At 51.5% G+C, this 11,714-nt stretch overlaps 1 long non-coding RNA gene across 1 annotated transcript; it reads right to left on the bottom strand.

Moving 5' to 3' along the window:
* On the bottom strand, positions 1–6,052 carry LOC122205816. The gene is made up of 3 exons (XR_006196279.1): positions 5,801–6,052; positions 396–496; positions 1–181 (listed from the first exon to the last, which is right to left on the bottom strand). It is a non-coding gene; the product is annotated as an uncharacterized LOC122205816 (long non-coding RNA).
* Between the last annotated feature and the right edge of the window lie 5,662 nt (positions 6,053–11,714).

The raw sequence follows: 11,714 nt of genomic DNA on the forward strand, positions 1-11,714 counted from the left end.
TTTATTATGCCCATTCTCATAAACACATGACACTGGTCACAGTACATTTACTAGGACTAGGTCTACCGTGAGGAAAAGCTGACACCTGGTGACGTTGTTTTGCAGACGTCAAACGCTCCTGGAGCTGTCGTGACGGGCTAAGTGGCTCAGAGACGGTCATCGTCTTCCCCTTCTGGGACACCTGTGCAGTGGTGTGCGGACCACAGATCTGTGAGCCCCTCCCCCGCCCGCTTCGCGTCCCTTGTGAGCAAACAGGCTGGTGGAAATGGAGGGCCTGGTCCAAGGTCACAAGGGGCCGGGCCAGGACTCACACTCACACGTTCCCTCCCTGCAGGGTGTGGCCTGTGCTGCCGGAGGGACCGGACGGATGGCAACCAGACCTAGTGAGAGCTCACCTGCCAGGAGGGGCTTAGTCTGGGATCATGCTGCCTGTGGGAGGAGATCAGATGCCAGCAAAGGATAACGCTGAATCCTCAGGGGTTGCTCCGGAAATGACCTGCGGAAGGAAAAGGGGTATAGCCTGAAGACAAGGCAGTGCCCTCACCACCCTGCCCCCAGAGGCCTGGGGGTTGCTGGAGCCCAAGGTCTTGTCTGAATGTCTTTAGGACGGGGGGGTGGCTATCTCAGCATTATAGTGGGTTAAAATGGGCAGGAGCCCTAACTGGCAATTTTGAAACCCAGGTCAACAGCCACAAATGTTCCCTCAAACAGCTTTATATTAATGATGCGATCCAAAAGGTAATAACAGTGCAAATGGTGGCTTCCAATTTTAACTCATTCTACTTTTAAAATGTATGAAATATTTCAGTTGTACGAAAAAGGCCTGGAGGATAATGTAAAGACTGCCCGAACTACCAGCCAGCTTACAAGCGAAACATTACAGGCTCCTCAAAGAAGCTAAAATAGAATTAGCACAATCAAAACAAAAATTATAGGGGCACCCGGACGGCTCAGTTGGTTAAGCGTCGGACTTCGGCTCAGGTCATGATCTCAAGGTCTGTGAGTTCGAGCCCCGGGTCGGGCTCTGTGCTGACAGCTCGGAGCCTGGAGCCTGCTTCGGATTCTGTGTCTCCCCTCTCTCTCTGCCCTTCCCTTGCTTGTCCTCACTCTGTCTCTCTCTCTCCCTCGAAAATAAATGAACATTAAAAAAAAATTACAGATGCATTTGAAATGCCCCGATAGTCCTCCTCGATCCTGCTGCTCTCTCCAGAGGCAGTCACTATCTGGAATTCGATAATCATCGCCCCATGCACACATTTTTACCTTTACTAAAGACATATGCATCCGTAAACAATACGTGGTATTGTTTTACATGTTTTAAAACTTCAGGGGCGCCTGGGTGGCTCAGTCGGTTAAGCGTCTGACTTCAGCTCAGGTCGTGATCTCACGGTCTGTGAGTTCGAGCCCTGCATCGGGCTCTGTGCTGACAGCTCAGAGCCTGGAGCCTGCTTCGGATTCTGTGTTACCTCGCTCTCTGCCCCTCCCCCGCTTGCTCTCTCTCAAAAATAAACATTAAAAAAATTTTAAAAACTTCATATAAATGGATCATATGGTATGTATCCTCATTCAACTGATTTTATCATGTGCCATTGTTTGTGAGATTTAGTCCTGCCGATGCATGTGGCTGTCTATACTTAATTTTCATCACAGTGCAATATTCCACTCTGTGAACACACCACAACTTGTTTCTCTGTTTTCCTATTGCTGGACATTTAGGTGGAATCCCATGCTTTGCTATTACTCTACACCTGTTATGGTGGCTATTCTTGTCTCCTGGCCCACCTGTGACAGTGTCGTTAACCGTTTCCTGGAGAGGGAATTGCTGGGCAGAAGCACATACGTATCCCTGGCTTGACCAAGTAGTACAAAGTGGCCATCTCCGTTTCCACCCGCTGTGTGTGAGAGTTCTGCTTCCCCTGCATCCGCAACAACACTCGGTGTTGCCAGACTCGAGTTTTTGTTGGTCTGACTGGTGAGAGAGGGCATCTGATTGTATTTAATTTCTTCTTCTGGCTTTTACTGTTGAACCTTTGCTATGAAGGGTGGGTGTGTGTTGTCAACAGATAAATGGAGCAAATTGAAAATTGAAGAGTTTTTTCTTTAACGTTTAAAAAGTTTATTCACGCATTTTGAGAAAGAGAGAGAATGAGTGGGACGGGGGGGGGAAGGGCAGAGAGGGAGAGAGACTCCAAGCAGGCTCTGCACTGTCTGTGCAGAGCCCGACATGGGGCTCGAACTGTGAGATGGTGACCTGAGCTGAGATCAAGAGTCAGATGCTTGGGGTGCCTGGGTGGCTCCGTCCGTTAAGCCTCCGACTCCGTCTGGCTCAGGTCCCGATCTCGTGGCTCTTGAGTTCCAGCCCCGCGTCGGGCTCTGTGCTGACAGCTCGGAGCCTGGAGCCTGTTTCCGATTCTGTGTCTCCCTCTCTCTCTGCCCCTCTACCTGCTCATGCTCTCTCTCTCCTTCAAACTAAATAAATATTAAAAATTTAAAAAAAGAGAGATGCTTAACTGACTGAACCACGCAGGTGTCCCCAGAATTGAACAGTTTCCATCAATAGCAGGGTAGGTTGAATGCAGAATGGGTCCCCCATATGGTGGGATAATGTACAGCCATCAAGAAGGACAGGGCAGCTGTGTGCACACTGATATGGGAGCTATATTGATATTCTGATGTGCTAGAAAACTTTACATCTCAGAAGTATGGTTAAATAAAAAGAGGCATAAACAGCATGCAAATAAAAGGATATATAACACATGTATATTTTCATATATGCCTAAGATACCCCCGAAAGAGCAAAGAAATTGATAAAATAGTTCATCTGGGAAGGGAACTGGGGGGCAGGGAAACTTTTCTGCTCTGTGCATTTTTGCTACCTACATGCATTACTAATTCCCCCCCCCCCCAAAAAAAAAATCGGCCTGAAATAGGTGAATTGAGAGAGACAGAAAGTAGATAGAAGTTACCAGAGGCTCGGGGGGTTATTATTTAATGAGTATGGAGCTTCTCTTTGGGAAGACGAAACAGTTCTAGAAATAGTTACAACATTGTGAATATATACTTAAGCCACCGATCATACACTTAACAATGGTGAAAATGGTAAGCGTGATGTTACGTATATTTTACCACAACAAAAAACGTAGGAAAAAAATAAGCCCACAATGTAAACTTTTTTTTAATGGCACCATTAAAAAATAATGATGCTAAGAGAGATCTTAAAAGTTCTCATCACAAGAAAAAAAATCCTTTTTCTTTTTGAAAAAAAATTCTAACTATATGTTAACTAGATTTCCTGTGGTGATCATCTCACAATATATACAAATAGCAAATCATGACATTGTACCCCTGCATGAATATATGTCAATTACACCTCAATAAACCAATTATAATTATTGAAAACATCACTGCCTGTGTCTCCATCCCCTGAGACAAATCCTGATCCTGGCTCCATGGCCGGACAGTGGGAGACTGGAGCTGGCACCAGGACCAACCGAGGCAAGACTCGCCACAGGAGGGCACTGTGACTTCCGGGGCAGGGGGTGGGGGGAAGGGGCTCTTCTGGGCAGAGGCCACGGCTCCTGAGGCCTTGGCTGAGTACCGCCTAACTCCCCAGCGGGACTGTCCCCATCGGCCTGGGGCCTGGGTGCTCAAGCATCTCTGAGCTTCCCTAGCCCCAGGCTCCCTCCCACTGCTGGCTTCCCTCTCAGCCCTGTCCCTGTGTCTCAAAGATTCTTGCTTTTCTCTAAACAAGACTTCGGATGACCGGGCCTCCCCAACCATTTCACCGCCCTCTTCCATCCCTTGGCAGTGGAGTCCCCCAAATCCTTCTGAGGCTCCTGCCAACAGGCTGCATCCCAGCCTCCACTGATACACACACTGCCCTCCCTCGTCATTCTGATGGCTCCTGATGCCCTTGCCTGGCAACACAATGGACCCAGTCCTGGACCCCTCGACGGCCAACCACCTTCCCGGTGGCTTCATTTCGGCCACACTCCCCCATGGCCACACCCTGGGCCCTGCCATGCCCTGTGGCCACGTCAGTTCCTAAATCACACGTGCAGCCCAGGGATCAGACACCAGAGGCGGGGGCGCTGGTCCTGTCCTCACAGGACACAGTAGCATCCTCCACGCTCCCCTGCTGCTCCTGACTACTCTGTCACCTGACAGGCCATGCATCTCCACCTGTCCCAGCCTTCTGGGGTCTCCGGGTCTGAAGAACAGTTTGAAAACCCTTGGTGCCCTGTGAGAGTCCCACACAGAGCCAAGCGGTCCCCTAAACTGGCGTTCCCTAAGCTCTGTCACCTGTGAGGCAGCTTCTCAGCTGGGGCCTGCGTTGTTTACACTTTTCTTTAAACACCAACTTGCTTCGGGGCACCTGGGTGGCTCAGTCAGTTAAGAGTCCGACTCTCGGTTTCAGCTCAGGTCCTGATCTCACAGGTTGTGGGACTGAGCCCTGAGTCAGGCTCTAGGATGACAGCGTGGAGCCTGCTTGGGATTCTCTCTCCCCGCCCCCCCCACCCCACCCCTCCCATACTTGTGAACACGATCTCTCTCTCAAAATAAATAAATAAACATTAAAAAAATCAATTTGCTTAAAAAGTGCTTTAAATATTCAGCCGTGCTTTGTCCTCACAACAGTGTCTGTGATGGAAATTGATGTGCTGGTTACATTTCTCTACTGCGCATCGAAATAAACATATAATTACTACAATAAAATACTTCTCATTAAGCATATGAGGTTAAGTCAATTGCCCAAGGTCTCACAGCTAAAAAGAGGCAGGACCAACAGTTGAGCCCAGGCTGGTTTGGCTCCAGAATCCATGCCCTTGACCATCACCAGCCCCTATGTGTTCAGCCCTGTCACCCCGGGCTGTGACAGTTACAACACCCATCGACAGGCCAAATTTGCCACACATATTTAAGCTGAAGATAACCCAGCTCTTTGCACGTGTTGGGGGGGGTCTCGAGTCGGAATGAGGTTTGTTTCACATCCTCCATATGGTATCTACCAGCTCTGGGTCCATCCTCCCCTTTCGTGGGACAACTGCCCTGGGGCGCGCACTACTGTAGGGCAGGCCTTGGGGCTCACCCAGAGAACCCAGGGTCTGAGTGGGGGAGTGGGGTCGGCAGCGGCCGCCCCGCCTCCCCTGCCCCCACCTGCTGGGTCCCTGAAACCCAAGGCTGAGAAAGAGTTCAGCAAAGGGGGTGGAGGAAGCAGAAGTTTGTCTTCGCAGGAGGCCCGGTCTGCACTAACGTCGTCGCTGTGGGAGAGTGTGGCTGTTTGCACAACTGTTTGTGGTTGAGTCGGCTGGAGCTTGGGGTGTGCAGGGGGGCCCTACAGGGGTGGATGCCCTGCTGAGTGTCACACTGCCCCTGGATGCTGCTGACCCGCCAGTTCCGCCTGCTTCTGGGCAAGTGTGGGGAGCACTTCCCGGCACATGTATGTAGAGCCAGAGTCTGGGACAAATGAAGTGCTTCTTCCGGCTCGCCCAGCGCCTCTCCCGCTGCACGGTCTGGCGCCCAAACATACCCATCGGCGGGGCTGCCGTGCCTCTGCCCGCTGCCCTCACCCCTCCCCGATCACTCGGCACGCTCCTATGCTGCCTTCAATGCCCTGCTCAGGTGTTGTTCATCCCTGAAGCCGACGCAGGTGTTCTTTCCACGATACCCCCTTGTGGCCGTGCCTGTGACATGTTACCGGGCTTATCACACATCGCGTGATTTGGGTTTAAGCCAGTTCCTCTTCCAAAATATCCTTGCACCAAATCACTTCATGGGGGCGGGGGGGGCTCATTCTCACCTTTTAGATCTCGGCTCAAGACGGTCTCCTAGAGAGCCTCTACCAAAGCCTCTGTGGTCCGGTCCTGTTGTTTATTGTCAGGGAGCTCCTTGTAGGCAGGCACCTAGCACTGTGCCTGGCCCCTGGCTGGTGGAGTTCGCAGTGGCTGAAGGGAGGGGTCTGAGCACATAGGTGGCCCTGGCCGAACGGGCCCAGATCCGCCTGTGGGTGACACCTTGGGGTTCCAGGCAGGGCAGCTGAGCGGAAGGAGGCAGGAAGACCAGCAGAGGCCCCGCCAGCCAGCCGGCCCAGCTCCTCCCTGCCTGCGTGCCCTCCCACTCTGGGCAGGCAGCCTTGGAGACAGCAGCATTTAGAGAGAGGAGAGAGGAAAAGCACAGGTCATCCATCAGCAGGGAGACGTGGAGAGCCTGGTAAATCAGGGAGGCTGTCTGAGGCCCTTTTGCCAACTGTCTGCCAGCACCCAGGGCGTCTGGGAGCCTGGGGGACAGGCTGAGGGGCCCCTTCGTCCCAGCTGCCCCCATGGGGACTGAGGACAGCCAAGACAACCACAGGACCTCCCTGGTTGAGGAGAGAGGACCAAGGGATGCTCCATGCCCTGCCCCCCTCCTGCATGCTTCAGTGTGTTGACCACCCCCAGCCTAATTACTTATACAACCCTCAGTATTTAGAATTTCAATACATAAGAGTGTAGAGATTAACATAACAAACCCCAAAACCATCCTCAACAAAATGAACTTTTCTTTTCTTTTTTTTTTTTTTTTTTTTTGGAGAGGGTTTTTAACTTAAAGTGAACTATAAGGGCCACCTGGGTGGCTCAGTCCGTTAAAGTGTTGACACTTGGTTTCAGCTCAGGTCGTGATCCCAGGGTTGCGGGACGGAGCCCCCAGTCCGGTTCTGCACTGAGCAGGCAGCCAGCTTGAGTCTCTCTCTCTCTCTCTCTCTCTCTCTCTCTCTCTCTCCCCCTCTGCCATTCTCCCCAGCCTGCACTCTCTCTCTCCAAAATAAGATAAAAAGTAAAATAAATAAAAATATCAACACTGTAAAATATCACAGATATAACTTCCCCTTCCTGGGTCCCATGAGCGCCCCAGGGGCAAGCTTAATTATGCAGCTGATGTGGGTCTGCCTGGGGCTGCCTTTGATATTTTTATTATGCATATTTATATTCAAGAAGTATTGTTTTATAGAGTTTAAAACTTTTATAAATGGCACCAATACGGCATGTATTATTCTGCAACTTGGCTCTAAATGCTTTATTAAAAAAACAGCTTTATTGAGGTATAATTTATACACTCTAAAACGACCATGGTAAGTGTACGATTTAATGATTTTGAGTAAATTTACAGGGTTGTGCAACCATCAGCACAATCCAATTTTAGAACAGTTCCGTGCCTCCTAAAAAGTCTAAGTGTTTTTTTTTGTTTTCTCTTTTTCTCTAAATGCTTCTCGATACACATTTTAAGAACTGCCGTCACAAAGCTCCTACTGCGTGCCTAGCGCTGTTCTGACAGCATTCCGTACACGCACGGCTCACTTAACCCTCATAGCCCCTGCATAAGTTGAGCTCTCTTAGAGACAATGACACTGGGCACAGAGAGGGTGAGAAACCACCCGAGGTCACCTTGCTAGAAACTTACAGAATGCGCTGCGAACCCGGCCTCCTGACCCCAGAGCCTGCGATGCTTCGGTCCCACCACCTGAATGCACGAATCTGCCTGTGGCGCGCGGTGTCAGGCAAACACCCGTATCCCGTGATGGGACACTGAGGCTTGGTGTCCCTGGGATGGGAAATGGCGGAGCTGGGATTCAGTCCCAGGTCTGTGTGACCCCCAGGTCCCCCGGCCCTCTTCTAGTCCCCTCTGTGGCTTTTCTTTTTTTATTCCAGCAAAGGGAGAAGGGGAAAAAAAGGAAGGGAAGAATGAGTGGAAAGGGAGAGAGAGAGAGAGAGAGACAGGTCAGAACCAACTTTTAAGTTCTTTTGTGCTCATGCAGGTCTCCACAAACACACTTCTATACCAGCACCTGTGCATGCGCAGCCACACTTGCACCCGTGACCACACGCACGCACACGCGTGTACACACATCTGCACACACCTGTGCAGGTGCACACATTCATGTTTGTGCCCTCGTGTGCAGTGCACGCATGCTCAAAGGACCGGAGTCAGTGTTCAGAGGTCCTTTGTTGCTCAGAGGACAGAGAATGTCAGTGTGTGTGTGCGGGGGGAGGGGTTTTAGCCCCCCCACCCCTACCCACACTCCTCTCTTCTGTCCAGGTGCCGGCTGAGGGCCTTTGTTAAGTCAGGTTTCAGCGCAGGGGAAACGGGCTGGGTATGATTTCTGGGGACTTCGCTGGGCTGCTGGAGCCGTAGGGTCAGCCCGACCTTGCGCTGCCAGGAGTCCCGTCCACTATGTCTCTGCTCCCCGGCCTGGATGCTTCCCGTCCCCAAGGTCATTCCTGGCCCCGGACTTATTTGAACATACACAGACCTGCAAGGAACGGTGGGGAGCCAGTTTGCTCACTGAGTGAGCAAGCTCTGGGTGCCGGGTACACGTCCTCATGACAGACCCACGAGGGGTGCGTGTGGTGGTCCCTGCCATTTTAGGTGGGAGAGACTGAGGCACGTGGGCCTTCTGCAGGACCCTACAACTAGTGAGAGGCGGGCTCTGGATGCAAAGCCAGGCTGTGTCTCTGCCCCAGCTGGCCCGGGGATCCCCAGCCCCATCCCATGCAACAGCAGCTGCTCCAAACCCGAACCTGAACCCAGGAGTTCTGACATCTAGCTCCTGAGTCTGGATCCTGGCTGGTGCTTTACACGGGCTGGTAAGCTGACAGGTTCGTGACGAAGCCTTTACCCAGCCATGGCAGAATAGGAAAAGCAGAGGACAACACGGTGAGTTTTATACAAAGTTAAATCCACTTAATTGGAAAAAGATGGCCTTTTTTGTGATCTTTTTTCTGAAATGAGAATGGTCTTATATGGTGGTTCTGATTTAAAAAAAGATTTTTTTTAATGTTTAAAAAATGATAGAGAGTGAGAGAGAGAGAGAGAGAGAGAGCAGGGGAGGGGCAGAGAGAGAGGGAGACACAGAATCAGAAACAGGCTCCAGGCTCTGAGCTGTAAGCACAGAGCCCAACGCGAGGCTCAAACTCATGACCTGAGCAGAAGTCGGACACTTAACCTACTGAGCCATTGAGCTGTCCCTGGTGGTTCTGATTTTTTAAAAAAAATTTTAAATGTTTATTTATTTTTGAGAGAGACAGAGACAGAGAATGAGTGGGGGAGGGGCAGAGAGAGAGGGAGACACAGAATCCAAAACAGGCTCCAAGCTCTGTCAACACAGAGCCTGATGTGGGGCTCGAACTCGCAAACCATTAGATCATGATCTGATCCAAAGTCGGACCCTCAACTGAGTAAGCCACCCAGGTGCCCCAGATTTTATATTCTTACTTGGCAAAATAAAAATGTGGGTAACTGCACACCAGCCCCCAAATCCAGGGGAGATGTTTCTGGTTTGTGGCCCCCCTAAAGTTTGGGCCTCTTCTGGGTGCCCACCATTCGACACACCTCGAGCCTGGAATCGGGACTTCTTCGGTAGCTGTCCTCCCCAGTTTCATGTTTGTATTTACAAAAACAATCTAGTTGAGGAAATCCTATCCAGGATGTTTGAAATCTTTATGCCACCAGCTCAGACTCTGGATTGAGTTGACAACAAAATGGACAGAAACTCCCTTTCTCCTTCAGCAGTCAGACTTCAAGGCAACTTCAACCCTGGGAACTCAGCCAGTTCTGGGGAAGAGAAAGAATCAAAGGCCTCTGAACAGTAAAAAAAAAAAAAAAAAAAACAACCAACAAAAAAAACCTGCCTTTAGAACAGAGTTCAGTTGGGAGCCCAAGCTTTGGCCTTACTGCAAATTAAGAACAATGACTTGGTAAAGCTTGTTTATCTCCCGTGCACCATCCCTGGAGGGGGCAGCAGGCAGCAGATTCCGGCTGTCGACTGTCAGGGGTTGGGGGCGCAGGGCTGACCTGTTAACAAGAACATTTAGGGGGAAGGCAGCCGTCCCAGTGACCCAGGGCCATTCAGTGTGGGGACGAAGAGGTCTTATGTCTCTAGTCCAGCAAAATTGACAGGGCACTTACATGCTGATCTGGAGAAAAAGGGCGTTCCTAATACATTGCAGGAAGATTGCCATAAAAGTGGCTAAAAAGCAATCATAAAACCAAAACAAAACCCCAACAGCTAGGGGACCGGATGAACTTCAGTTATCCGGAAGCTTAAGAGAGTGGCATTCACAGCATGAAGGCCTTGGCTGGCAGGAGGTGGAGGGTCAGTCTGGGCAGCCCCCTCCCCCTCGAATTATCGGTGTCGGGCATGGGCACGAGTTTCCCTCTGCGAGCTGGCCCTTGGGGTGGGCCTGGTACCCCAGGGTCATGGGTCCAATTGCACTCTGTGTCCTCCCCTGCTGGATCTTGCACCCAGAGCCTGGTAGCTATTCTGTGCCCCCTCTGATCTTGGGAGTGGGCATAACCTGAAAGAGTGGCTAAGCCAGGGCATTTGCTGCTCTTACCACGAACCAGGCAACGTTTGAAGCACGCACCGTGCATTATTTCATGTAATCCTGTTGTTATCTCCAGGAGACAGTCTCAGAGAGGTTAAGCTATTTGCCTAAGGTCACACAGCCAGCTAGTGCCAGAGCTAAGAAGAGAACACAGCGTTGTCTAACTCCGGGGCCTGGGCTTTCTGCCCTGAACTCCCCAGCCTCTTCAGCCAGCTGGTGGCCAGGTTCTGCTGCCTGGGGCTTCAACGGAGACCGCGCCTGCTCAGGGCAGCCGTGTGCCGGGCCTGGGATTGACCTCGCATTCTTTCTCACCCCTGGGGCTGCACTGACAGCAGAAAGCAGAATGTTTTCATTTCTCTTTCCCCAGATGCCAGCTCTGACACCTCCAATTTCTACTGTGATCATAGTGTTTTCTGAGTCAAGCAGAGTAGAAGGAAAATCGCTCTTTCCCTGGAATAATTTATCATCTTGTTATTTCCATTAGCAGACTCTGTTTGAGCCTATTCCTTGCTGAGCTGTTTGAATTCCTAGCTTGGAAATCCCTGGGCTGGGCGGGGCGTGGGGGGGGGGGGACGGGAAATGCTGCTTCCCACTTTGGGAGTGGAGGAGAGAGGGGTTCTGCCGTCAGCTAGGGGACAGGGCATGGAATACAGTGGGGACAGGGCTAGGGATAAAAGCCAAGCCAGGAAGCAGGGGGCATTCTTGTTGCTTCTGACTCCATAGGTGTGAGTGTGTTGGAGCTCCACGGGGCCCTGCTGGGCTGATGGCTGGGGGTGGCAGAGGGCTGCTGGGATCCACAGCTAGGGGCCCGAGGAAGGCAAAGCCACTGGCAGGAATGGGGATCGTTCCAGAGGAGACCCAGGCCCTGGACCACAGCATGGGGTGAGGCGGCTTGAGGCTGCTTGAAGATGCTGATTTCCATTTGCCACAAGTCGAGCATCCTCAGGAGACCATGGACATGAGCACACAGCTTAAGAGCAGGGGCCATGGGTTCACATCCTCGCTCAGCCACTTGCTGGCTGTGTTATCTTGTGTAAACCACTTAAGCTCTCCCAGCCTCGGTCTCCTCCTCTGTCAAGTGGGAGGAATGATGTCTCTCTCCCAGTGTTGTCAGGACTAATGGAGGGAACGGTGTGAAGAGCCGTCTAGCAGCCAGCCGTGGCTCATGTGAGCCACATGTCAGCTGTTTACAGAGATGGGCTCTTCCCAACTTGCCTGGGAACTTTGCTGGTTTTGGCATTTTCATCTTGCGTCCTGGGAAACCCCTTAGTTGTGGGGAGACTGGGACGGGTGGTCACGCTGGCCCGTAGCCTCTACACTCCTCAGATCCCGGACAGGAGCCCCCGGAGCCCA

Source organism: Panthera leo, chromosome E1, assembly GCF_018350215.1.
Source record: "Panthera leo isolate Ple1 chromosome E1, P.leo_Ple1_pat1.1, whole genome shotgun sequence".
Lineage (NCBI taxonomy): Eukaryota > Metazoa > Chordata > Mammalia > Carnivora > Felidae > Panthera > Panthera leo.